This window comes from Dermacentor silvarum, chromosome 3, assembly GCF_013339745.2.
Source record: "Dermacentor silvarum isolate Dsil-2018 chromosome 3, BIME_Dsil_1.4, whole genome shotgun sequence".
In the NCBI taxonomy this organism is placed as follows: Eukaryota; Metazoa; Arthropoda; class Arachnida; order Ixodida; family Ixodidae; genus Dermacentor; species Dermacentor silvarum.
In genome coordinates, this window is record NC_051156.1 from 139218331 (window position 1) to 139244435 (window position 26105).

Here is a 26105-nt window from a genome sequence, read left to right on the forward strand (position 1 = left end):
AAGGAAAAGGTGAAATAAATAATCAGCGGTAACGAACCCGCCCACAAGAGTTTCTTCCGGGTCGATGGAAGACTATGGGTTCGCTCCGGTGCAACGATGCGTGACACGCCATCGCGTCGAGCAATAAATAACACGCGAACGCCATGAGAACGACTATCACCGACCATTTTTGCTCGTAGCACAATGTACAGAGCTGAAACGATGCTGCGAACGAGGTCTAGTAGCCGCTTTTTCAAGCTGTCACGCTCCTCTAAGAAATAAAAATTCACAACTTTCTAATTTCTTTGTTCGTGCTTTGCGCCCGCCGCAGATTACTTCCAAGATAAAGCACGCGGGGCTCGTATAGGCCCAGCCGCACCATGCGCAGCCACGGCCAGGTTAGAGCAACAGACCTGTGCTCACCTACCCCACCAACGTTCCCCCCTTAGAGCACGCTTTATCACGTTACCGCACGCTCGCCTCCCCCTCCCCTGTTCCCTTATGCGTGCGAGAACAGGGCGCGTCAAGCCAACATCATTTTCGGCCCACTCTCGCACACTGTCCTTCGCACTCACAGCACACGGCGCGCGGGCATGATCTTATCGCAATGGCACTTAATACGCAACATCAGTGCGACGGAGAAAATTCGCCTGGAGTGTCCCTGTAATTGCTACCGCAACAAACACACACAATAGCAAAACGGCGTGTTCTGCAATAACCATAAAGGGACAGCCCGTTCTGCGATTGGACACACGGCACGAAAGGCTCAAGAGTCCGTAACACAAAGACGGATAATTAGATCGAGCCAAATGAATAACGTAAACGTCGTACAAAAACGCCAAACACATTCAGCACTCGCTGCTATTGAACAGAAGTGACCAGAAACGCAACCAAGCGAAGTCCAGCAAGCCCGACAGAGTCTGGAGGCGAAAGTTGGGCACTTTGAAAGTTTTTTTTCTTTTTTTGAGCACTGCTTCAGCTAAATGCTCATCAAACATAAATTGGGGCCTGTACTTTGTTTTCAATGCGTAAAATCGTTCAAGACTTTCAATGAACAACAGCAAAAAGATTTTACCTCTCGCATATGCATTGTCCGCTATTGCTTGATTGCAACAGCGATCTTCTGTTCACAGGAAAGCGGAATCACCGTCACGCGTCTTGAGATCAAAGCTGGATGTAGTGGTTACTTCATATTCTTGGGCGTGCCATATGTGTTGCTCCTTTCATGAATCGTAATCTATTTCAAGTACACATCGAAGTATTCCAATTGAAAGAGAAAGCAAGGCAGAAATTCTAACTGGCAGCAAATTTTTGTACGAAACCAATAGTAGCAAAAAATGGAAATGTTTACAGAATCGCCATTTCAATTTGTAATCACAAAGACTGCAGACAGCTTTAGTTTGGCATCTGAATTAAGTTGTTCAGCTAACTTATAACCCAGATACCTTGAGGAATTAGGTTAGCATAAAGGGGGTTATTGGCATGTCCTTGGTATGAAAGCACGTCCTCCATCCGCCATTATGACCATTAGTAGCGCTGGAAACATTCCAAGGAGTAACCTTGCACACACACACACACACAAACACACACACACGCACACGCACACACACACACACACACTTTCATTTCCTTTTCGATGAAAAACTTTTACATTGCAATTAAGCCTAACAATCGGCTTGCCCTGGGCCACGGTGTAAGAAGAACAGGTGATCCGATGGAAACGCGTGGCGTATCTCACTAATGTTGGGATGCCGCTAGGTGGCGCATGCGACTAGGAGGCTGGGCGTCGGGGGCATGGGGGCCGGGGGCAAACATACCCTGATCGCGCGCGTATCAGCTGTTTCAGCCTACGTTTTTCAGAGCGCCTGTTAGTGTTAACGCTCTAATATTGAGGTTATCATCTTAATTTCCCAAAAGCCTTAAAAGTTATTTGAGAGTTTCGCTAGGCTTGCTGCATTTTTAAATCAAAAGCGTATATTTCGCTCAATGCGGCGCTAACAGGCCGCATTTTTGTTGGAGCAGCTGAGAATTCATTTTGCAAGTTACGTTTAGATGACGAGTTGCTATCTGTCGTCACTATACGCTGCGTCCCCGTTTTCATTTCTCATGCGAAAACAGTGCGTAGGGGAGTACCGCGTACAATGTCCTCCTGAGTGTATATATAAGCGCTTTCGCGTAATGCGCGGTGAACTGTGCTATCATTGTTCTGTAGACTCAAACGAAAATTTCGTTTGCGCGTTTCCCATACGGGCTCCGAGCATAGAATTGGGTCCATATAGCACCAATTTAAAGGCTGTTTCTTTCTTACGAAGCATGCGGCACCTTGCATGCGTATATCCTTATACGCATGCTCCTTAATAAAATATTCATGATAGAAGACGCCAATCGCTTTTCTTGCTTTTTTTATTCAAAATTACGAGGCAGCAGAAAAACAAATGAAAGCAACTTGCAAACCAACACAAAGGAAGTCCATCGATGTAGAATATACATACCCTGTGACATTATTCCTGACGAGACGGATTTTCAAAGAGCGTGTTGAAGTTGATGCTGTCGGTGTTACCGTCATGTGATGCTGCACTGAAGTCCTGAATTTTGTGAGGTCTTGTAGACTGCTGAGCTGTTATGGCTAACGTTTCCTTGTCCACACGAGAAGTCTCTTGAGCTCTTGTCTATTGCATCACGTATACTTTTGCCTGCGGTTCTTGTAGTTCACTGCCTTCAAGTTTTGATTTGCGCTTGCTGTCAGCTGGAGTCTGTTCTGTGTTGGCTTCGCTAATATGGTTCTGGCCGTCTTCTATTGGCACGTCAGTTGCTAGCTCCAGTAACTCGTGATTCACTACATTTGGCTTTCTGTTTCTTCTTTTCAGATTGTGCTTTCTGCCTATTGCTCTTTCTTTCGGAAGCGCTTCGCAGGCGTCAGTTGTCACGGAACACAGTTCTTTGAAAGTGCAGTGTGAAGTAGCCGGAAAATGAGGCGGCAGAGCATCTCTAGCTAGATAAGCTCTTCGGGTCGTGCTGGCTAAAACAACTCCGTTGTGCATTGCCGTCCATGTTTTTGACACGTACATTGGGTCTAAGTGCTTTTCGCATACGTAGTCCCCTGGTCGCAGGACTCGGTCGTCACGTTGTATGGCATCCCGCCATGCTTGCAGTCGACTCTACTCTTTAGGGACACTGAACATACATATTTAGTCTTTGCACGAGTCATATCCACTCTTGCACTTGGGAACGAAACACTTCTTGCCCACAGTCCGGCTCGATCCATCTTCGCCAGGCAACGTCGCGGCTCAAACGGCAAATCTCTCTTCTTCCCTTTCTTGCGATTCAACGTATTCGTCCTTTTCCATTATTTATACCACGGGAACACTTTATTAAGCGCTTACCGAGAACAAGGGTGACTGATTACTCAACGGTAAAGCAAACGTTGCAAAATATTAGGAAAAGATAACTTATCGTCTGCCCGCACCACTTTTCTGCGACTGCTTCCAGGCATTGCCAAACGCTGTCTGCTAGATCGAGCGACGCAACCGCAATGTCGGAGACATTATCGTCTGTTTCGGCGCCTAAGGGATTTCAATTAGTATAGTGGCACGCAGAAACAGTAAAAAAAATTGTTTTAATTATTTTAAGCGCGCTTTACGTACAGTTAGAATTATTTACACGTTCGAATTTCCCGCTTTTTCTGCCTCCTAACGTGTGCTGCCGGGCAGCGGTGCAGACGGGAAACTCCACCACTAGTGAGACGCATTGCGCTTCAGCGGCCGCCGTGTCGTCGGATCACCTGTTCTTCTTACACCGTGCCCTGGGCTTTCCTTGCCGTAGCTTTCCTTGATTTTCCGGAGGGAATGCACCGTACGCTTTCTCGCGAGCTTACGTTGGCCCAATGGGATTCGGCAGGCTCTAAAGACAAGTGTATTTGTTCCTTGATTCCATATCTGAAGCTCTGCCTTACGCATGGCTTATTACGATGGGAGGCAACTCTACTTTATCGCATATGGCTTGGAGTAGGTTTTACCAGTGCCTACTCCTACCTCATCGGAATGGCCACAAGTCCAGATTGTGAAGTTTGCGGGTGCAAAGAGACAATAGCGCACTTTCTGTCTGATTGTCGTCACTTCAGTACACGAAGAAAAGTACTCAGTACCACGCTCGACGTGATTGATAGCCGCCCCTTACGGAAGCCACAATTTTTGGACCCTGGTTCCAGCCGATGTCGGCACAAACTGCCTTACAAGCGCCAGTGTGCTTTTTAAAAGAAAGGACACACAATGAAAAACTATATAATGTGTGAACTGATGCGTTCCTTATTGTTTTTCATCTTCTCTTGTTTTGTTATCTTTCGTGCCCTTACCTCACGTCCCTGTGCAGAGTAGCCAACCGGACACTTAATCTCGTTAGCCTCTCTGCCTTTCACGTCTTGTTTTCCCTACCTTCCTTCCTGAGACTTGATCCCATTGCATAATAAATATCAATTTGAACTAAGGTATACTAGTAAAGAATGTGTAGTACATTCTGGCTTAGGTGCACGCTTGCCTTAAGCAATTGCAATGATCCCAGCGACAGTTATAGTCCTTCAAGACAGCCACATGCTCGTCGTCATTGAGCCCCTTTATCCATTTACACTAGCAGAGTAGCGAAAAGAGTGCTGTGCGCCACGAAACCGAGATCCCAAGTCTCAGTCTGCGTTCCTGAGGTCCCAAGCGGCGTTCCAAAATCTCGATCGAATTCTCGCCTTCTCTTAATGCACTTTTTTTTTAGCTTCCCTCTATTTTACACTGTCTTTTTCTTATTCTCTGTTATATGTAGTAGCTGCTTGGGGACCCGCCGTCATCGCCAGCTTCTAATTCCATCGCTCGCAGATTTTCTTCCTGGTGATTGATACTCGCGTGCAATGTATAAGGGTTCAGGAAGTAAGTGTACAGCGATAACCGGAGAGTGGTGACTTAGGCTGGTCGCTACAGTGTTACAGCTGCATAGAGCATCAGCTCAGGGTCGGGACAAATAAACGTAAGCAATTCTTACTTATATTTCGATCGAATAAAATGAATCCAATCTCCTCTTGGCATGAGAATATAACAATATATATATATATATATATATATATATATATATTTGTTCAAGTTGGAAGATCCCGTTCCGAGCGCTTTAGATAGACGTCGGTCCTTTGTGCAGGACTTATGTGAATCCTGTTCATGTTCCAGAAAACAGAGATTAGCTCTTAAAGCCCCATAAGATTTTCTCGTGGACAATGTTTTTGATTAAAGCCTCGTGAGCAGTAATGTGTTTGTGTTTCTTGCCTAATTCTTATAGCTTGTTGATGCTTTTGCGCGTTTTTCTATCTTACTGAGCACGTCTGTATAATAAATCTCGAGTTTTCACATAGAAGGCGGATTATGTTTCGTACGTCTATGTATGTTTTTGGTATCCTTTCTTCTTTCTATAATGTTTCTTCGTAATTCTTGGAGTTGTTACCATTTTTACTTGTTTTTGTTGAAGAAGAATTTGGGACAGCTGGCCCTTTTAGTGACCAAACTTCCCTACTTTTCACCTCTAGTAAAAAAACAAGGCTGTCACAAAACCTCGAGTGAAATGCATCTACAAGTAACACAGGGTTTCCAGGAGGAGGAGGAGGAACAAACTTTTATTTAAACCAGCAGTTTAGTTGGCTGGGCCTAGGCCTCCCACGTGGGGACATCGAGGTCTTGCCTCTTCACCGCCTCGCAGTGTTGCTGGGTAGCCCAGAGTTGGTCGTCGAGTTGGGAGCTGCGCAGGGCGGCGTGCCATCTCGACGAGAGGGTCACGGTATTATTTGTCGGATATTGGTTTTTACATTCCCATAGCATGTGGGGACTGAGGCAGCATCGCTTCCCCACAGGGTTTCCAACAATTTGTTTTTATTCAGCCAAGGTGTCATACGGTTGTTTTTTATGCAGGGTACCGTTCTTGCAACGACAAGTTTCAGTAGTGTGAATGTATTTGCGTATAATGACTACAACGGCGCTGCACAGAATTGCACGGAGGTGGCACGTCTAGAGTAACAGTCAAATTTCGCTTCCGAAAATTCGGTGAATGCCCTGCCTTCCCCCATCCGCCATTATTTCGCCATGCCACTTTACGAAAACAATCGCCCTGATTTACGATGCTTGCATTGAATACGCTAACCATGACCATCAATGCCACACTTTGGCATGCTCTTAAAGGATCGAGGAGGCACTGCTAGGCCTGCTTCGACTTAGCTTAATGTTTCAGAACGCACGCGCTAAAGTCGCTTCTCCGCTAAACGAGGCTTTCCCATCCCTTTTTACGTTGCCATTTTTTGTCTTTTTAACGGTGCAGCCACGAAGTTTATTGCTTGCCCAGATTCGCTAACCTCATTCGCAAAAACTGCTTAGCTTCGCTGCGATGCAAGGAAAATGCTATAGAGAAAGAAAAATGCTGAAATGTAGATGAGCACAGACAGGTTACTTTCCGTTTGCCCATTCTTGTAAAAAGACTGAAGAACAACCAATGCAACAGAACAAACGCAACACTGGATGAGGGAAAGGGTCTGGCGCTTCAAAAAAGCGAATGTTTCCTTTGCAACTATTCTTTTCCTGCTTTTTTTTTTCCTTTTGTCAAGGACAACTCTCTTCCGCCCGGTAATTTCGAAAGTCGCGAATTTTTACTGCACTGCGGTTGTTTCGAACCATCACTGAAGCCAGAAACAATTCTTGTTCCCCCTTTTTTTTTAGGGAATGTGTGAGTGATTCATTTGGATGAAATTTAAAATGTTGTAAGCTACTGGTGGGGGGTGGTCGCCAGCTTCTCCACAAACAATAAATTACCCAATGATCAAAGGATGACAACGCGAAGTGATACGACAGAACATTCCGGCAATAAGCTACATTTCGTAAAAAAGCTTCAACAGTCATACAGATAAATAAAGGGCAACAAAATGGCACATTCGGCACTTTGTGCAATTAAACATAAGTTCAAACGCAATTCAATCGAATAACACAAAATACATAAATAAACACACAAGGAAATACTAAGTGTCATTACATGGGTGCAGCGCATTTTTCAGTAAAGAAGGTAATTTACGCTTTCAGAGCTGATCGCTGTTTTGACGCATTATTCTATAACCCAAGCAAGGTTTCTAAGCTGAAAGGACGATTATCAAGGATCATCAATGTTTACTTCTATGCAAAACTTTGGTGTCCAAACTTAGGACAGTTTATCAGAACGTGTTCTACGTTCTCCCCTGAATGGCCTCACGTGCAACAAGGCATAGCTGGACGACGTTTCGACTGTCATTGTTTCTGAACGGCAAACAAATTTGAGTCGAAGAGGTTGCGCTTCGACTAGAGTATTACTTTCGCTGAGCCACTTGCATAAAGTCCCCACTAACACGTGGTTCCTGAGAGCCAAAACAACATGACTTCTAACAGAGAATAATGAAGTACGACGTGTAAAATACGGAGATATCTGTTATCGTAATCGTCTTTCCTTCGCCAACACTATCCCGTCAACTTATTATTTTTTAACTATCTTCTAAATTATTTTGGCCATGCTTGTTGTTTTAGAAGTCATGTGACGTAGTTATTGTAGTTAAGGGAAGCTGAATATTTCTCCGTTTAATGCATGCAGAAAAAGCAAACCAGCACGCTAAACCATTATCCAGAACGATAACATACGTCGCGATTAGGCGACTGCCCGGACAGCACCTCGGCCTTCGTGACCTAAGGCTAAAACATTATCCGGCCCCGATACTCGCCTCTTCCACGACGCCGGGATACTAGTCTCGGAAGTGTTTATCGACACGGAACTTATAGCTGCGTGCCCCCCTGACTTGCTTCCTGCCCCATAAACTTGTCTTGTTTGCTTTAGCCCTCTTCGATCATCCTTTATCGCCCCCCGCCTCTTTCTTCTGCTTCGCAGAACCACCGTCACCATTTAGCTCTCTCTCCACGCTCTTGCCATACAGATACGATATAGAGCAAGGAGAGAGAAAAGAAGTGACAAGCTGAACAAGTATAAGAGAAGGCACCAAGGAGGCGAGTTATCGCCGGACTTAACGCTGGGTTGTAGCGCCGGTGTATGTGGCACGACACCACAGGCAGGCACACTCACTCACGTTGCCCGGGGCAATGCGCAGTGCAACGATGAAAACGGCATACCCGCGGATATCTTCTTACTGCACTTCTCGCGGGTCCTTTAGAAGCGGTTCGGTTACCTGATATTTATAACTATTGCGTCTGCATCTTCTGCAAATTACTCATTATGTGTCTCTGCGACCTGTATAGACCTTGCACTCACTCCGGGCGCCGCAGATCAAATCTGAGGGAGTACAATTTCGTCATTTGCCGAATAGACACCGTCCTGTGGCAAAAAAATGTTTCCTCGCGTCATTGCCACTACCGGCTTCACTGACTAATGCTTATCAGTTCCATACGTTCTGCTCGGCAGCAGAACGCCATCATCACTGAGTTAGCGCTGTTTGTTTTGAGACAATTCACCGTAGCTTCACCACGAGCATCTACCACAGATAATGCGTTAATTGAATATGCCTTGATATTAGTGCTTAATTATAAAGGCACGAGATTTCTGCGTGAGTGTTGTCAAAAACTACGAAAATGGGCGCGTTTGTTTTTGTGTGATCGAATGAAATCATAAAAAGAGCATAAACGCGACCTGGCATCATTCGCTCTGTTCTCGCAAAAGTGAGCATTGGAGTCCCGCATTCAATTGTTCTGAGAAAGTGAGCTTCAGGTAGTGAATACGATGGATTAACATTGTCGAAAAAAAAAAGGAGAGCAAACCTTTTTCGCGGAAGACGATGCCTGTTTTATTTGGAACTGCTTTCTTTGGTACAAAGCAAGCGGGTATACACAGCCCCAATAACAAGAGACTTAGCCTGCCTTGAGCTCCGTTCATCACGTATTTAGGTAAAGAGTTCGTAGAAACAACGAACTGCTGCTTGACTGAGTGCTGAAGCCAATATATCTAAAAACTGACTTTTCATCTAAGTCGTGTAACGTAATCGTTCAGTAGGAAAGCATAGTTTTATTTCAAGCGTTGCTTTTGTGAGATGATGACACGTCAAACAGAAAAATAATTATCAAATAGTACATGGTAATCGTAGATGAAAGCTATTTACCATCAACATACTCGATCTATTTATTCTCCCAAATAAAAAAAACCACACTGGCATTAAGAGAACATCGATTACGTTGCATTTCTCGCTTACTATTACAGCATATTGTTACGCTATTTCTGTCACAGCCAAAAACAAAAATAAAGGTTCTGTACATTCATAAATTCAAGCCTTCCTTAACGCGCACTCATAATTACCAATTTGCACCTTATCAGAGACAGCCTGCTGTAGGAAGCCTCTAAGCCTCGCAAACCTGTTTTACGAAGCCGTGTATCATGTCTGCCTCCCAGATGTGTAACCACACGTAATTTTAATTGAGATTGAAAATTTTCTCACATTTACTGATGATAGTATGTGCAGTAGGTGTCATTTTGTCTGAAGCCTCTTGTGTGGCTTCAGAACTGGAGCCAGCATCTAAGGGATCACGCGACACGCTGCAAATGGCACCGACTGTGTTTGATCTCACCCTGTCATACTCGTCTCAAAAGGATGGTTTTGCTGCGACAAGAACTACGCCAAGCAGAAATGTACTGTCGCGAAGGGCGAAGATGACGCAAAAAAAAAAAGTTAAAGCGCGCAAATTCGACGCGCGCGGTGGAAACTGCAAGAAAAGGACTGGTGAGAGCTAACTCCGCGCGAGCGTGTAAGTTAGTGTACAGTTGAAAAATTGCGCTATCAGGAAATGTCGCGCATTCTCCTAGTCCTCGCGGTATTTGACGAACTTACACAGCTCTGCCGGTACGTATGGTTATCAAGGTGAACAACGAGGCATTTCGGCTGCAGAAGAGAGAGAGATACAGAATAAAAGGGGAAAGGCAGTGAGGTTAACCAGAGGGGAAGGTCCGTTTTGCTACCCTGCGCTGGGGAGAGATGGGAGGGGGAGCTAAAGTGACAGGAAAGTAGAGATAGAGAAAGAAAGGGTGCCCAGATGCACAATCACAGTCTGTCACTGTCACCGTATACAATAACTGCACAGCGCAGTAGAACTTGTAGCACTGTAAACATCAGTTCAGGCTATACAGCCGCTTGTCGAATTCTGCAGTCTTTAAAAACTGCAATAGAGCTTTCGTCGCACTCCGGCGGCATTCTAAGATGGTTTCTTCTGTTAAAGGTCTTTGATCCAAGTGCGCTATCGCGATTGCAAGCGATCGTCTCTGTAAATCATAGCGAGGACAGTCCCAGAGAAGGTGTTGAAGAGTCTCCTTGCTACCACAGTCATCACATAAGGCGTCGTCTGGCCCATCCGATTCAGAAAACAAAAGACTTAGTAAAGGCTACTCCTAGCCACATTCGATAATGTAGGGTAGCTTCGCGTCGGCAGAGACCAGCTGGGATGCGAAGACGAAGAGAAGGGTCTAGGTGGTGCAGTCGGTTGCATTGAAAACTTCGGGTGTTTCACACGGAGAACGTTGTCACGGGTGAACATTCGATGTTTTCTAGCGGCATCTGTCCTTGATACCGGTATCGACTCTTTTTTCTCGCCTTGAAGAGCCGACCGAGCAGCGTTATCGGCGTACTCGTTGTCTATGACGCCGCAGTGACTTGGAAGTCACTGAAATGTCACGCGGTGTCAGCCAAGGTATGGATTAGTTCTCTAATCTCGAATACCAGTTGTTCGTGTGGAAATTCTGCACTGCTGTAGTGGCTTGATGTCTCAGTGTGAACTAGTAGTCATTCACGGCGTTCGCCCTAGCCAGCCGTATTACAAAGAGAAAGAGAGAGCAAGTGTCTCGACTGTCTTTGGAGCCGATGGTCGGTGGGGACTATGTCTTAGTGCTGTCGGTGCGGACAGCGGACGATCGTAGTCACCACAATGCAATGGGCATTGAGTTTTCTTGTATGACAAATTGAGGATATAGTGGCGCAATACTTAGTCTATGTGCTTCCTGACGGAGCAATGAGAGTGTGGATGGGAACCCATCAGGTAACTGGACAGAAACCGTAGGTGTCGTAGGCGGCGTGCGCTTGTGGTTTTAGGTGAATGGCCCTGTTCAGCGCGGAAGCAGCAGAAGCGAGATGAGTTGAACTAATGGCCTGAGTAGCCTAGTATGAGTGGCCGAGAAGCAGTGCGCCGGAAATGTTTCAAAGGTTTAAGGCGACGTGGGGTTGGTGGGAAAGGACGGCTAGTTGTGGGAAGGAGACGTGGTGTATGGTAGCGAGTTGGTCGTTAGAGAGACGTTAACCTCAGTAGATCGGCGTAGGCGCCGTCACGACGGTATCACTAAAAATTTATGCTAAACTGTCCATAAACATCTACTTAATCTTTCTCTTTGATTCAAAAAGCTTATTCGAATTCCTCAGCGAAGCTGTTCTTGTTGAAAACTGGTCTGTACTACGGTAGGTGAGAGAAGATATCGGCAGCAAGTCCACACAGCATTTCAAGACTTGCCTCCAATTGCTCTATCCGAGCGCCTGTTTCTCACCGGAAGTAGATATTTGATTTATTAAGCGGCTAAAGTGTTAAATAACCATGCACAGGATGCGCGCGGCACCCTCTAACAATTGCACTTTTTATGATCTCTCAAGGCGTGAAATGAGAAATGGCCTCCGAAGCGGAAGCGTCGATAACGCACACAAAGTAAACTGCGGCAGTCGAATCTATCGTCGTCCCTCGTCTAACATAGAGCAATCGTTTGATGAATGCGATTTTACGCGAGAGCGCTCAAGTTGATTGGATTTTCCTCGACGCTGGAATACAATGCGTGATGCCGAACTACGCCGACAGCGCCGAGAACTTGAAAAACAAAAAAGAAGCGCTGCGTACATATATCAATCTCCCCCCCCCCCCAAAAAGTTTTCAAATGGGATGACTTGCTTTTATAAGCTGAATTATTCCTTCGTTATTTAGTGTACCTTGATTAATAGCACTTTCGTGCGGCACAAGAAGTATGTGAAACGAAAACTTTTAAATCTATTGGCGCACAATCACTGAGCAGAAACACACACAAAAAAAGAAAGTTCCTTGCCTGCTTCACATTCCCTTCTGTAACAGTATTCCTCGTTATATTTTCTGCGTTATTCAGTGTTATTATGTGAGTACAAATTACGCTTCAGTGTTTATAACGTGACACTTATTGCGAGTTGTCTATAATGTATAGCTGTGCGACTTTACTTTAAAATACAATGTATCTTACTTATGTAACTCGACTAGCCATGAGTGTGTTGAACTTTGTGTTTGAGTGCGTTTTCTGCAATATGTCTCTCCCTGCGGCCTTTCATGAGACGTCCATTTATATTAAAAAGTGTAGTCGGTGGCGCCTAAAAGTTGCAGCATCTCCTAAACATCGTATATTTAAAAATATTAACGCTTGCTTTATGCCTGTCATAGACGCTAATGAACCAAAAGCACAGGTACTCTCTTGATAAAACCCAGCCAAGACAAGGTTGTCGGTACGGTAAAGAACAACTAATTAACCTAAGCAAACCATACACAGCGAATATTGCGAGCGCTCCAACACTGTATTTTGTACATGACCAATGTGGAGGCTCTGCTATAGAAGTATCAGACATTCAAATGAGAGTCGTGTCCCTGCCCGGAGCAAACATGATCCCTCGCATAACAACTTTCATCTTACTAATCGTACCACATAAGCCCTTCGCAATCACAAGTTTGGTTTGGATGCCCGTATAACTGAAAGTCAGCAACACGTTTTTCTTGCGACCGGGCCAGGACTGTAGGACGAAGGCATAAGCGACGAAGATGGAGCCACAATCAGGAGAAGCGCGACTTCTTTTCTTTTCCCGTCGAAGCTGAGCGAGAAGGCGCGTCGCGCCTCTTGCAACGTGATCCTCACCGCGTCCTTCATGACGCAAGGGACCATGTTGAAAACCACGTTGTTGAACTGTTCGGCGGAGAACATGAGCCAAAAGAAAGAAAGAAAGAAAGAAAGAAAGAAAGAAAGAAAGAAAGAAAGAAAGAAAGAAAGAAAGAAAGAAAGAAATGAAACACCCCTCTCCTTTCCACACGCTTGACGTGATGCGACACATCTGGGGCAGCCGCTGCGTCGGAGATATAGTAAAGAGCGCGTGTGCGAGAGTGCGCCAGTTTTTGTAGTTTTTGTATACGTGTGTGTGTGTTCATGTGTTTTCCATACTTTTGCGTCTGTCAGACGGCTTCTGAAATTTCCCACGCCCGTCGCCTTTGATTCACCACGCTATATAACCAATGAGAGCGGAGGCTCAAAGTGCGCTTCAGTGAGCGTACAGTATCCGTCGCGTTATCTAGTATTTTTTTTATGTAAACCTCTCCACCCAGGACATTCTACTTCAGCTAAAAGAACAAGTCATCGACGGCCTCAGCACACGCCACAAGAGTGCCATCCTGGCACTCGACGTGAAGGGAGCCTTCGACGTCTCACACGAAGCAGTGCTAAACAGCCTACAGCGGACCAACTGCGGACGGCGGACATACAACTACGTCCGGGACTTCCTGACGGGTAGAACGGCGACCATAGGCCTGGGGAACCTCAGGACCGAGAAGTTCCAAATACCGCCCAAAGGAACCCCCCAGGGGTCGGTGATCTCCCCGTTGCTGTTCAATATAGCGATGAGGGGATTGCCGAAGCTCTTGGAGAACATCAGGGGTATCCATCACGCAATATATGCAGACGACCTGACCATATGGACGTGTACGGGATCGGTGGGCGAGCAACAAGACGCACTGCAGGAAGCCATCGACAGGACCGAGCATTATCTACACCGCTGCGGTCTTTCATGCGCGCCGGAAAAGTCGGAGCTCCTGATCCTCAAAAGGAGGACAAGAGGGCGGCCTCCGCAGGAGACACCAGACCCAACATTGACCCTACATGGAGTCAACATACCCAAGGTGGACGTACTCCGTATTCTGGGCCTCACTTTCCAGAAGGACGGTGCCAGTCTCGCCGCCATTAAAAAGCTGCAAGCGACAGTTACCCAAGTCGCGCACTTGGTGCGAAGAGTGACTAACAAAAAGCACGGCCTGAAAGAGCAGGACACAATCAGATTGATAGAAGCCCTGATAATCAGCAGAGTCACTTACGGCACCCCGTACCTGGGTCTCAAGAACAGCGAGAGAGACAAATTGGACATCCTAATACGAAAGACTTACAAGCTGGCACTGGGGCTTCCACCGACAACGTCGACGGAGAAGCTACTCAGCCTGGGCATCCACAATACTTGGGAGGAACTAGCAGAGGCCCACAAGACGAGCCAGATAGAGCGACTCAAGCTCACCAGCACGGGCAGGGACACCCTAATAAGACTGGGCTACTCAGTCGAATATGAGTCCAGAAAACAGCGGGTCCCTCTGCCCCTGAGGGAGAAGATCACGGTGGCCAGCATCCCGAGAAACATGCACCCTGAATACAACAGAGAAAGGAGGCGAGCGAGAGTGCAAGCTCTACGTAAGGCCTACGAAGGATCAAAACAAGAAGAAGTCAGATACACCGACGCGGCAAAGTACAAGAACAGAGCGGCCCACGCTATCAGCGTGATCAACGGCCAAGGACAAGAGGTAGCAGCAGCCTCGGTAAGCACTTCAGACATCGACTGCGCGGAAGAAACGGCGATAGCCCTGGCAGCCACTACGGGTAAGCGAGAGGAAGATCACATCACAGTCATCACGGACTCGCAAACAGCATGCAGAAATTACCAAAAGGGCCGCATTTCGAAACAAGCCCTGAGCATCCTCGAAAAACTAGACAATTTTCAAGAACTTTACATTGTCTGGGCCCCGGGACACGAGTCCCTGGCGGGTAATGAAGCGGCTAACGCTGCTGCCCGAGATCACATTCTCCGGGCTATCTCACCGGGTTCACGAGCACCGGCAGACCAACATGATAGCGTCCCGAAAAGATACTCCGATATCCTGAGTCATTACAGACTGGGCAGGAGGATCTACCCACCCCCGCATCCCAAGCTAACAAGAGAAGAGGCAGTGATCTTCCGCAAATTACAGACCGGCACATTCCCGCACGGCACCCTGCTACACGCCATGTATCCTACGAGCTATACTCACAGATGCGCCTTCTGCTCTGCGCCCAATACCCTCTATCATATGATATGGGAATGTCAACAAAACGCATCGACACCACCCATCACCGGACCAACCGTCGAGCAGTGGGAGGCCCAGCTGACAAGCCCGAGCCCTGAAGACCAGCATCGCCTGGTGAGCAGGGCCAAGATATCGGCTCAGGCCCACGGCATCCTGGACTAGGGACGCCGCCCACCTCGGACGATTTTAGCGTCTGCTCATTTCCCTAAATAAAGTTTATTCCTCCTCCTCCTCCTATGTTAACCGTTGTTTAGCGCGGCAGAAAGAAGGCTTACCCACGGCGTCTCCCCATAACGACGTAGCAAGATGGGCGAGGGCGCTTCAACGTGATGTAGGGTGCATGCAAAAATAACAAACTTCCAAGAATTTAAAAACCACGATTTGGCATCACTTGATGGAAATGTTACCGCCAACATCCACAAGTATAAAGAGCTTCTGTAATAACACTAGCAGATACAAAAAAGTTGTCGCAGTTTCACCTAAAAGGCGAAGCATCAATTGCGATAGCAAATTTGTAGAGAGCTATACAGAGTAATGAAGTTAGCTTTATCAGCTGTATAAACTTGGACATGCAGCAGCACCGGCAACACGCAGAACTGTGGTCGACGCCGTCGGCGTTTTGCCCGCGTTCGCTCAAAATGCGTGCGGCGTTGGTAACTGTTGCCGGAGCCTCTGATATAAATAGGCACTTGGTGCCGCAGCTAAACGTCGCCTCCCTTCCCTCCCCCTCCCCCTCCCCCCTCCCCCCCTCCCCCACGGCCTCTTGCGCGTCGGAAGAAGGCGCGTTTGCTCTACATATATGGTGATTGTAAAGGAGGAAAGAGACGCCTACTTCTGCAGCCCTTAAGCGAGCACGGCTCAGAACGCGCGTTTGTTCTCCGCCGTGCGTTCACTCCCCGTGAAAGCGCGCGCCCCTCGCGCCCTTTCGCTCGCACATACAGCGTTCGGCGCGCGGCGACGATTTCATCTCCATTGACGTCATACGGAACATCACGGCGACGGCGACGACGACGGCGACATCGACGGCAGATATCTGCTTTTGAGTGTCCATATAATTGCTATCGCAATAAAAAAAATAGCGCAGCTTGTACTAAGTTGTGCAAGGCTGGAGAAACAGCGGAGCTTGTGATCACCTAGCTTCTTTCAGTTTCGATAGGCTCGGCTACGTTTTGCTGCGTTGGCTGAATTTGCTAGGCTCCGGATGATACTACAGATGATACTCCGGATGAGCATGCAATCGTCGCATTCGTTCTCGGCTGGCGACGCGACGAGCTTCAAGCTGAGCGGCTTCTTCGGGAGTCTGTACTTTTTCGGCCGTCCCATGTTACATTTACTCAGTGCGAAGTCTACGAGAGGTGTGTGTGTCGCCGTCGCGGCGACATGATCTTTATAATCAGTGTAACGTCACGGTAAAGCTTCGCAAAGTGTTGTCATGACTAAGCAAATCAAGAATTGCTGCGCGAAGCAATGACATGGCTGGGCAAAGCTGGGTAAGTGATTGCTAGGTGATCGCATTAACAGAGCGGGTCTGCTGGAACGCGATGTCTGCATTGCAACGCGGTGGAACGCAGTGTCGGCATTGGAACGCGGTGTCGGTGTTGCAAGATGCTCTATGCAGGGCGCAGTGACGTCATCGTTGGCGCGGCGGTGGAGAAGCGTTGCCGGAGCTATAGGAGAAGCGAGGCACAGCTGTGGCGGGTGGTTGCTATGCAACGTACGTGACGTCATCGTTTAGCAAAATTTTTATTGCGATAGCAATTATATGGACACTCAAAAGCAGATTTCTGCCGTCGGCGTCGCCGTCGCCGTCGCCGTGAGGTTCCGTATGACGTCATTTGGAGATGAAATCGTCGCCGCCGCCGCCGGTGGTAAGTGGTTCCGAACGCTGTATGTGCGAGTGAAAGGGCGCGAGGGGCGCGTCTTTCACGGGGAGTGAACGCGCGGCGGAGAACAAACGCGCGTTCTGCGCCGTGCTCGCTTAAGGGCTGCAGAAGTAGGCGTCTCTTTTCTCCTTTACAATCACCATATATGTAGAGCAAACGCGCCTTCTTCAGACGCGCGAGAGGCCGTGGGGGAGGGGGAGGGAAGGGAGGCGACGTTTAGCTGCGGCACCAAGTGCCTATTTATATCAGAGGCTCCAGCAACAGTCACCAACGCCGCACGCATTTTGAGCTAACGCGGGCAAAACGCCGATGGCGTCGACAACAGTTCTGCGTGTTGTTGCTACCAAAGCCGCTCACCTTACTTCGTATGACATTGCTGTGTTGCTATCGCATTCATTGCTTCGCCCTTAGGGCGAAACTGTGACATTTTTTTTTTATTCGCGACACACGGACTGACGGTCGGCTTAACCACTTTACCGTTTCGGACTAGCACAGCTCGTCTTTGCCGAACTGTCCCAAAACCGTTTTGAACGAGTGTAGCGCATCCGCTCGAGATAACTCCCTTTGAGCGTTTTGAACGAGACACGTTCGTTTGCGGGCTAGTTGGTGCGTCGCTTCGCAGATGGCAGCCCTGGGCAGGTAATTTCTGTTTTTTCTACCACCGTTTCAGATTTCTTTGGGAGGAAACTCGTGTTTTAAAAAATTGCGTCCGGTGGAGGCGTCGCATGTGTTTCTGGTAAAAGGAGCATTTCGCCGTCATCCAGCTCTTTCGCCGATAATGATTCAAAAACCGAAGTTTACTTGCTTGCTGGAAGCGAAGCAATAGTGGTGCCTTCGAAATTAGCAGTTGATCAGATGAAGAAGGCTGCTCAGAAGACACTATTGCGAGTGCGCATAATTGACGGCGCATCGATGTGAATGACATCCCCACGAAGGCTCCTCGGTTTCCGTTTTTGGATGTCCCTGGTAAGGCGTTCAATATAACATTGCCTGATGATTTGATACAACTTTCCGAACAGCGCTCTTGCTCTGTTTTTTATTGTTCATTATGGCAGACAAAGTGGCTTGTTTCGAGTAGTGTAGAAGGGGTCGACCAGCCTGTGCGAGAGCGACGGAACTCAACATGCACCTGAGTCTGCATAAAGCGGGAGATCAAAGACTGAGATGAAGATATCCCTCAGCCAACAATCCGGGAACCCACATTCCTTCCCCACCTAATCCTCAACAGCGGCCTAGAGCCATCCCCTTCCTTAAAATAACGGCTTTATTCATTCATTGTCCATTACGAACAGGTAGCTGGCCTCCTTTACCAACGGCAATAATAAACTTTAATATGCCAATTTGACTTAGTATGTGCTTTAATGTCTTTTCAACACCAAAAACTGGCATTTTAGAAGGAAAATATGCAATATAATTTTTAATAAGCAGTGTAGGCACACAAATTGTCAAAATAATAAAATAGACACGCTTGTTAGTCGAGTTCCGCGTGTGACTTTTTACCGCGTGCTCTCCTAACGCCATCGACCAAACCTGCGAGAAACTCGACAATAAAAAAGAAGCCAGTAATGTGAAATGCATGTTGATTATTTTGACTATTTAGTGCTTCCGATCGATGGGTCAGGAACAATGCAAGAGCATACGGTAAATCTCACGACTGCTTGAAAGAACGAGGGCGCGTGTAATAGGGAATTCTTTTCATTGTTCGCTCTCAAAGGGGCCAAGAAAAAGTCAAACAGCGAGTCGAGGAGACTCGCCCTGACTATCGATTCAGTCGAGACGCGCTGCATTGGTAAGGCTATTGGAACACCATAAAGAATGAGAACGACAATACCCAGAGCAATTCCAGCTTACTTTTCTTTTACTCGCCAAAATGAGCGATAGAAGAAAAGAAAGGAAAGAAACGAACAAGGAAAGAACAGGTGAAAGAGCCGTAGTGCTACAAAATAAAGAAAAAAATAAATTTTAAGCCACACTTCTTCAAGACCGCCGACTGAGAAATATCAAACGAGAAGCGTCCTTTACAGCCTACCAGTTCTCAAAACGAAATTAGAGAAAAAAAATCGGCGGTGCCGTCAACCCTGTCCTATTCCCGATAAAATTACTCGTGATGGCTGCCGGCTTCTACGCCTCTTTCTTTAGTTTACTGTCTCATGAGTGCAATTTCAACGGAAATTACCTGCATGCGCTAGTACGGACGAGCTTAACCCCTTCTAATATTTCAGACTGACATTAAGATATTGCGGCGTATTGGCGAAATTTTTCATGGTTTATTTTTGTTAGGACAGCGTAATCACGGAGATGCGTGCGGAGTTTTGTGTGATCGAAAAAACAGTTGCCGTGGACCTAGACGAAAAATTTGATCGGGGAAGTTTTACTTGCTTTAGTGAGCAGCTGATGTTTTTGCTGCTCCACCTGAATCATACATAAGACCAGTGATTTTACTTCCTTCAACATTTGGGGCTACAAAGGACCACGAAGTTGTTCAGATGCTGAAAGGCATGTCTCTTGCCGCAAATTAAAACACACACAAAAGGAAGACACGTAGACGATAGTACGGGCGGCAAACAGCCGCTGCGCCAACGAACAGTTCTGTTCAGATTCAGCGTTCATTAAAATACAACGGCGCAAGCATCTTCTTCGTCTTCTTTATGGGGTTTTACGTGCCAAAACCACGATATGATTATGAGGTACGCCGTAGTGGGGGACTCCGAAAATTTGGACCGCCTGGGGTTCTTTAACGTGCACCTGAATTTAAGTACACGGGTATTTTCGCATTTCACCCACATCGAAATGCGGCCGCCGTTGCCGGGAATCGATCCCGCGACCTCGTGCTTAGCAGCCCAACACCACAGCCACTAACCAACCACGGCGGGTAACGGCGCAAGCAAAGTTCCGATCTGTAGAACGGCCCCTTTAACTTTACGTCAGCGCTGCACACTTATTGACTTGGCTACTTTTTCGTCTTTCATAATTAAAGCTTCACCGCGGCACAGTTCAGTACAAAATTGCAACGTAGAAGTGCGCCGAAATATTGAAACTTCATGTCCGCCAACGTTTTATAGCTCCAAGCGACAAGTCCGAAGCAATAATATTTGTAAACATGATATCGCGTTATGTCTGTGCCAGCAGATGCTGTCTTCTCACCCTACATTTTACGTACTTGACATACGCACAAGCGAAGATAAGTGTATTTAAGGAAAGCTGTGTTCATACTGATAGGACAAGCATCGACATTCCAGCCCACAGCGAGTTTTAACTTGAAGGGTACATTGGCACTGCACCGACATTTCATGTTACTACTGCCTGTGAAAGCGAATTGCAGCATCTGCGCAGACGTTATTTTACTGACATTCCTGTCGTAGAGAGGTTGCATTTGCAATGAAATCTAATTTTACAGCATTCAATTTACTAGGAAAAACCTGCTTATCTGCTTTAGGAATTGACAAACCAAAATTGTAGGTTTGCAAATGAGTTCAAGTTCAAGTTCAGGTAATGTTGACTGATTTCTTTTGTCTACATTATAAGAGAATTGATGATGTTGATTACATTCGGAGGTCCCAAAGTTAAGAGAATGCCGGGGGGGACTTCCTAAAGAAAAAGGCATGAGCAAACGTATTATGAGCAAACACAGAAGTCAATAAATGTTACAGATCAGCTAGGGAAGACGCAAGAACGTAAAATAAGAGCAAGCAATTATAGAAAGTGTAAGAAGAACATTGTATACGCATATGGTGGTGTGCATTCATTAGCGTACGCCTGAAACCTATGCAACGGAAAACTTGCAACGCAAACAGCGTGAAATTGTTGGGAAAAATTCAATAAATGGAAGAACAAACAATGTAAAAGGTGTTAGTTATCAATTAAACATTCTTAATACAACTTTTATGGACAGAATGAGAAAGCAAACGAGTTAGTGCGGTTATTATCAATGGTCGTGTTTTACTTACATTCGAGCTAGTAGACAACGAAAGCAACAGAAAATATAAATGTATAAGAAACGACAGAATTAAAATTTAGCGCTACTACTTAGTTAACTTATCCAGAGAGTATTTTTTGTAGGCAGGTAAAAGTAGGTGTACAAATGATGATGATTCAATATCATAAGATAGAGAGAGAGAGAAAGAGAGAACGCATAGAAGGGCAGGAATGTTAACCACAGGATAACCATAACGATATGCCAGAAAAGAGAACAGTTAATTTTCCACAGTGTGTACGAACGCAGGCAAGAAGTAAGATATGCTTGCAGAAAACCTGGTAACGTTAGTATTTTTAAGATTCCTTGGATAAGCCGGGATAATATAAGGCGGCGGCGGCGGCGGCGGGCGGACTCCCGGTGCTGTTCGCGACGCCGTTCTTCCTACGCGAGCTACTCCACGGGAGAACGCACATGTGGCTGCATGTACAACCCGCCTTTTTCATTTTCCTGTGCTGCCCTCTGCCGCACGCCGCTGGAAACGTTTTTGAAGGGTTCCGGGGTTTTCGCCGGTTGATTTTTGAACCTGCGCCGATGTTGAGTGCGCGTCAGTTGCGGGTTTCGTGGATCACGAATAATTATTAATGGCTTCTCCGAGGCAGCATGTCGTTTCCGGAAGCCTTGTAGCACTCACCGACTATATACATATAAGCTGAGCAGGTCTGAGTGCGCTGTTTTTGTTAACAGTGCGGCAGATATACAAAGACACGTACGCTGAGTTCCGTCTGCCGTCGCGGTTCCTTTGGAGTTTGTCGTCGCTGACTTCTGCACTTGCACCTCACCTTTCTTTATTATTTTTACACATTCTTTAGACATTTCGCATAAATAAGAAGTATTTGAGCGTGCAGCCTTCCACGTCGGATTTAGCAAAGCGGTGCACTTGTTTACATCGACATCTACAGCCACACATCGTTGTTAGCGTCAAGTATTGGGGAAAAGGCGCATCGCTGATATGAAATAATGTCAAAACGTAGAATAAAACACACATATCTGCGCATGTGAGCTGTGTTGTTCTACCGTGAGACTAATGAGTATGAACGGCTGACCTGCTTAATAACGGCGACTGTGATCCAGTTACATATATCGGGCTGTTCATTTATTACCGATTCTCGCTTTTCTTTAACTTCATACTTACAGATTGCGCGTGTCATAAAGCATTATTAGAGAAAACGGTGCTCGCATAAGCGCTCATTTAAAGGCCGTGTTGTGCTCCCGCGAAAACGCAGCAACCGCCGTGTTTATGCTGCTGTACCGAATGTATCGTCTCTTGTTTCGCGTTTGGCGCATAGGTAAACAGTACATCTCAGGAATTAAGAAATGTGTCAGCATGGCAACACGTACAGACGCACCCATCTATACGTTGCGAATGTGACCGGCAGCCTACGGGAACGGTGACGTATATATATATATATATATATATATATATATATATATATATATATATATATATATATATATATACAGATGGTACCTCAGTTGGGCCGAGCGCTCTGTTCCCGCCTGCAGCTTATTGTGTACGCGCCGTCGTGCGAAGCGAAGAGTAGTTTATTTCAAATCGCTAAGGCCAGAACTCAACTATAAAAACAGTTTCCTAGCTGCTTACTTTTCAGTTCAGGTCCGCCGGCAGCGGGTGCACGAACTCGACGGCGCCATGCCTAACCTTCGTTGAACAGGGTCAACATTGACTAAAACTTCATGCGCATGGCTTGCGAGGGTTGAAGCTTGTGCATTTCAACTTCATAAGCATGTTATGACTCACTTTGAGCTCGATTAATTATATGTACAAACGAAGGCGTTGCGGCTATCGCGTTATCGTTTCGACGGCCGATCGCGCGGTGTTCGGTCGAACGATGGTCGACACGCTGATTTTATCGGTGCTGTCGACAAGAAAGCCCGTCGCAGTACGACAACTTGCGCTCGTCGGTTGCGTCTTGTAGGCCTGGTATGATAAAATGGTCTCAGCGACACGCTGAATAGTCGGCCAATCGTTGGCGTGAGCGTCTTGTCGGTCTCGTATAACGACCCAGTGTTACCGCGCCTGACTTAACGAGTACGTGAAGTACGTGAAGTCATGCATACGCTGCCACTACCAGCAAGTGAGGGCCGACGCTGCAAGAAGTCTTCGTCAGCAATGTGATGTTTTGAAGTGCCGTCCAAGTGTAACGCACACAGGGGTTTATCAATAAATTTGCTATTATAACCATCAATGCAAGGCGGCAACTATATAAGTGCTTCCCTGTGCAGTCCGACGAAGCCCTCGCCGCTTTCAATTTTAAGGTGGAGTCGCAGTCTTACGCTGCGTAGTACATTTTCAGTACCGCACCCACGTCGAGCATACATTGAAATGAATGAATGAATAAAACTTAATTTGGAACTGTGGAGTTTCAACGCGGTGCACGGCACGAGTATTTGCAGTAGCGCGCGTCCGAGTTGGGCTTTTTTTTTTTTTTTTTTCGGGGGACTTTCCCCTGAGATGGGGCTGCGCGGACGCGCGCGCGGCCCTTCCATAAAGTTTCGTGACTAATCCGCCAGGGCAGGGCGCATGCGCCGTCGGGCCGTGAAAAAGGCGGACTCCGATGTCGGAGAAAGAATGACGCGCGCGTGCACCGCCGTGAGAGAGGAACGACGTCACCAACCGCGCAGCCAATTGCGCGCCAGACGTTCCATCTCCCCTAGCTCCCTCTCAATTGGCGCGTGTGCACTACACGCCGATGCTGAGATGGTGTATGTACGTCTACAACACGTGTTACTTCAGGGTGAAAGACCCAGACATACCGTCTCCTCTTGCTCCTAACTCCTATCCAACTCAGTTTTTTTGTTTTTTTTTGCGCATGCGCACTGGTTCCTGCGGAGGGCCCTCCTTTGCACGGACGGACGTTTCGCCTAGGCATATACAGCTTCGCTCTACAATAGCGTGGCAATGACGATGACCAAGGCAAGCGACACTGCACGTGTTCTTCCCGTTTCCTTGCAGGCGCATACGCAGTAAGATGTGTATATGAAACCATTTTCTCAGCAAGGTTACAGCCGATAGTCCGCGCTCCTGTTATGTCACGTGCCACCGTCTTAGCTTTCGCCTCACCGTTATTATTAACCATCTACCAATAGAAAATTACGTTGCCCAGTTTTCTCTCCTGGTCAGAAAACTTCGCTTTAAACTCTACTTTTCATTGAAAAAAAAAATAAACGAAAGAAAGAAAAAGAAAAAAAAATAGACAAACTATAGCCCAGGATACCTGTAGTTTCAGTGAGGCAATGCTTCTTATTATTACGTTAACGTATGAAACTGATAAAGCAATCCGTAATGATAAATTCAAGACTGAGAAAGGAGTGGCGACGTCGTGCCCTAGCGCCTCACGCGATCCGTGCAAAGTCGGCTGGGCTTGTCTGTTGACTCAGGAGCGCGCGCAGCTGCTCCTCTGACGCACGACGGCACCAGCGCGCAGCGGATAATACTCCGGGCAAGGTCCGTGCAGCTCATGTCCCCGCAACATCGCGTGACAGCTTGACGAGGACGTCCAACGTGGGGCCTGGTGCCACCAACCTTTGCTTGTTCCTTCATTATTATGATATTGTCGTATCATAATAATGTCGCGAGTGCCGGCGCTGGCACTCACGACAGGCTTGGACGACAGTTTCTGTGGATTGTTCTTTTTAGGCGCTGTCGTTGCCTAATCATCGTCCAAGTTGGAGCTATTTTATGTACAGCTCGGCGCTCAATCGTGGCCGTTTAATCGCAACTTAGAAACTCACAAGGCCGTAATTCATCGGTCACAACCGACGCCGTATCATGTGGACAATCTGTTACGTAAACAGGACTTACCAAAGTGCTTTGGAAAAAAATGCGTCCACGAAGCAGGTACGGGACTAAAGTAGAAAATGAAAGGAAAAGGCGTAAAAGATGGCCTACCAACAAGCTCATGCTGCTACCTTCCGAGTAGAACGAAAAATACTATGATGACATCGTTTTCCTCTCAGCACTATGGTAGTGGACGATAACAATCTGGGAGCTTGTTTCCTGCTTTAGGTACTCAGAAAGTTTCATCATCCTCATCATCAGCCTATATTTAGGTCCCCTGCAAGGCGAAGGCCTCTCGCCTACGATCTCCAATTACCCCTGTCTTGCGCTAGCTGATTCCAACATGCGCCTGCAAATTTCCTAACTTCATCACCCCCCCTAGTTTTCTGTCGTCCTCGACTGCGCTTCCCTTTGCTTGGTATCTATTCTGTAACTCTTATGGTCCATCGGTTATCTATCCTTCGCACTACATGGCCTGCCCAGCTCCATTTAATTCTCTTAATGTCCGCTAGAATATCGGCTATCCCCGTTTGCTCTCTTATGTCGGAAAGTTTGCGGATCCATAAACAGGCTACTAATTATGACTGATTAAGCATGCAAAGAGTTGAGTATGAACAAACAGTAGAGTACGACCCAGAACGAACAAATGGTCGTTCTGGCTTGAATGCTGCTCACCATGGCATGGCATATTTACCAATCCCTCAAGTCCCGATGACGGGGACAAACACCCCGCTTGCATGCGATGCCTCTATGTGGACTGATTAATATTTTCGCAGACATGAGGAAGGGCTGATTAGCAAACTTAGCTTCCTTAGACCGCTAAAACGTCGGTGTAGTTTTCCGTTCCACAAAAATACACCAGTCGTGCTCATCTACGTCGTTTGTACACCTTCGTGTTGTCTTCGTTGTACAATAGCATTATAGTTACAAGCTTACATAGTTACAGTAACAGTTATAAAAGATAGCCCATGCTAGCTTTGTACACAAACACTCCATATCTTTTATCTCCTTCACAAACAGGTAACGCCGTTATTCGGGCAAACGAAAAAGCGACCGTGCAGCGCTCACCGATTCAAACGCGATAATCCGCCCACATGGCGCCCGGTACTTTTTCCGCCACAACGGCGGGCGCTAGGACAACGAACTGATGCATCGTGGTATACGAAGAACGTGAGGGCCTTTTTGGCGCATTCTGCATGGATTCATCCGCCAGCGATCACTCAGCGATCACCGGTGGTGAAAAAAGCGCCAGCCGCCATGCTGGCCGATTATCGCATTTGAATCACTGAGCCCTGTAGATACGAATT

The 26105-nt window shown here is 46.8% G+C and overlaps 1 protein-coding gene across 1 annotated transcript in view; it reads right to left on the bottom strand.

Annotated features, from left to right (window-relative positions):
• Nucleotides 1-26105, bottom strand: part of LOC119445826 (chondroadherin-like protein) — a 128684-nt gene that overhangs the window by 77749 nt on the left and 24830 nt on the right. The window lies entirely within an intron of this gene.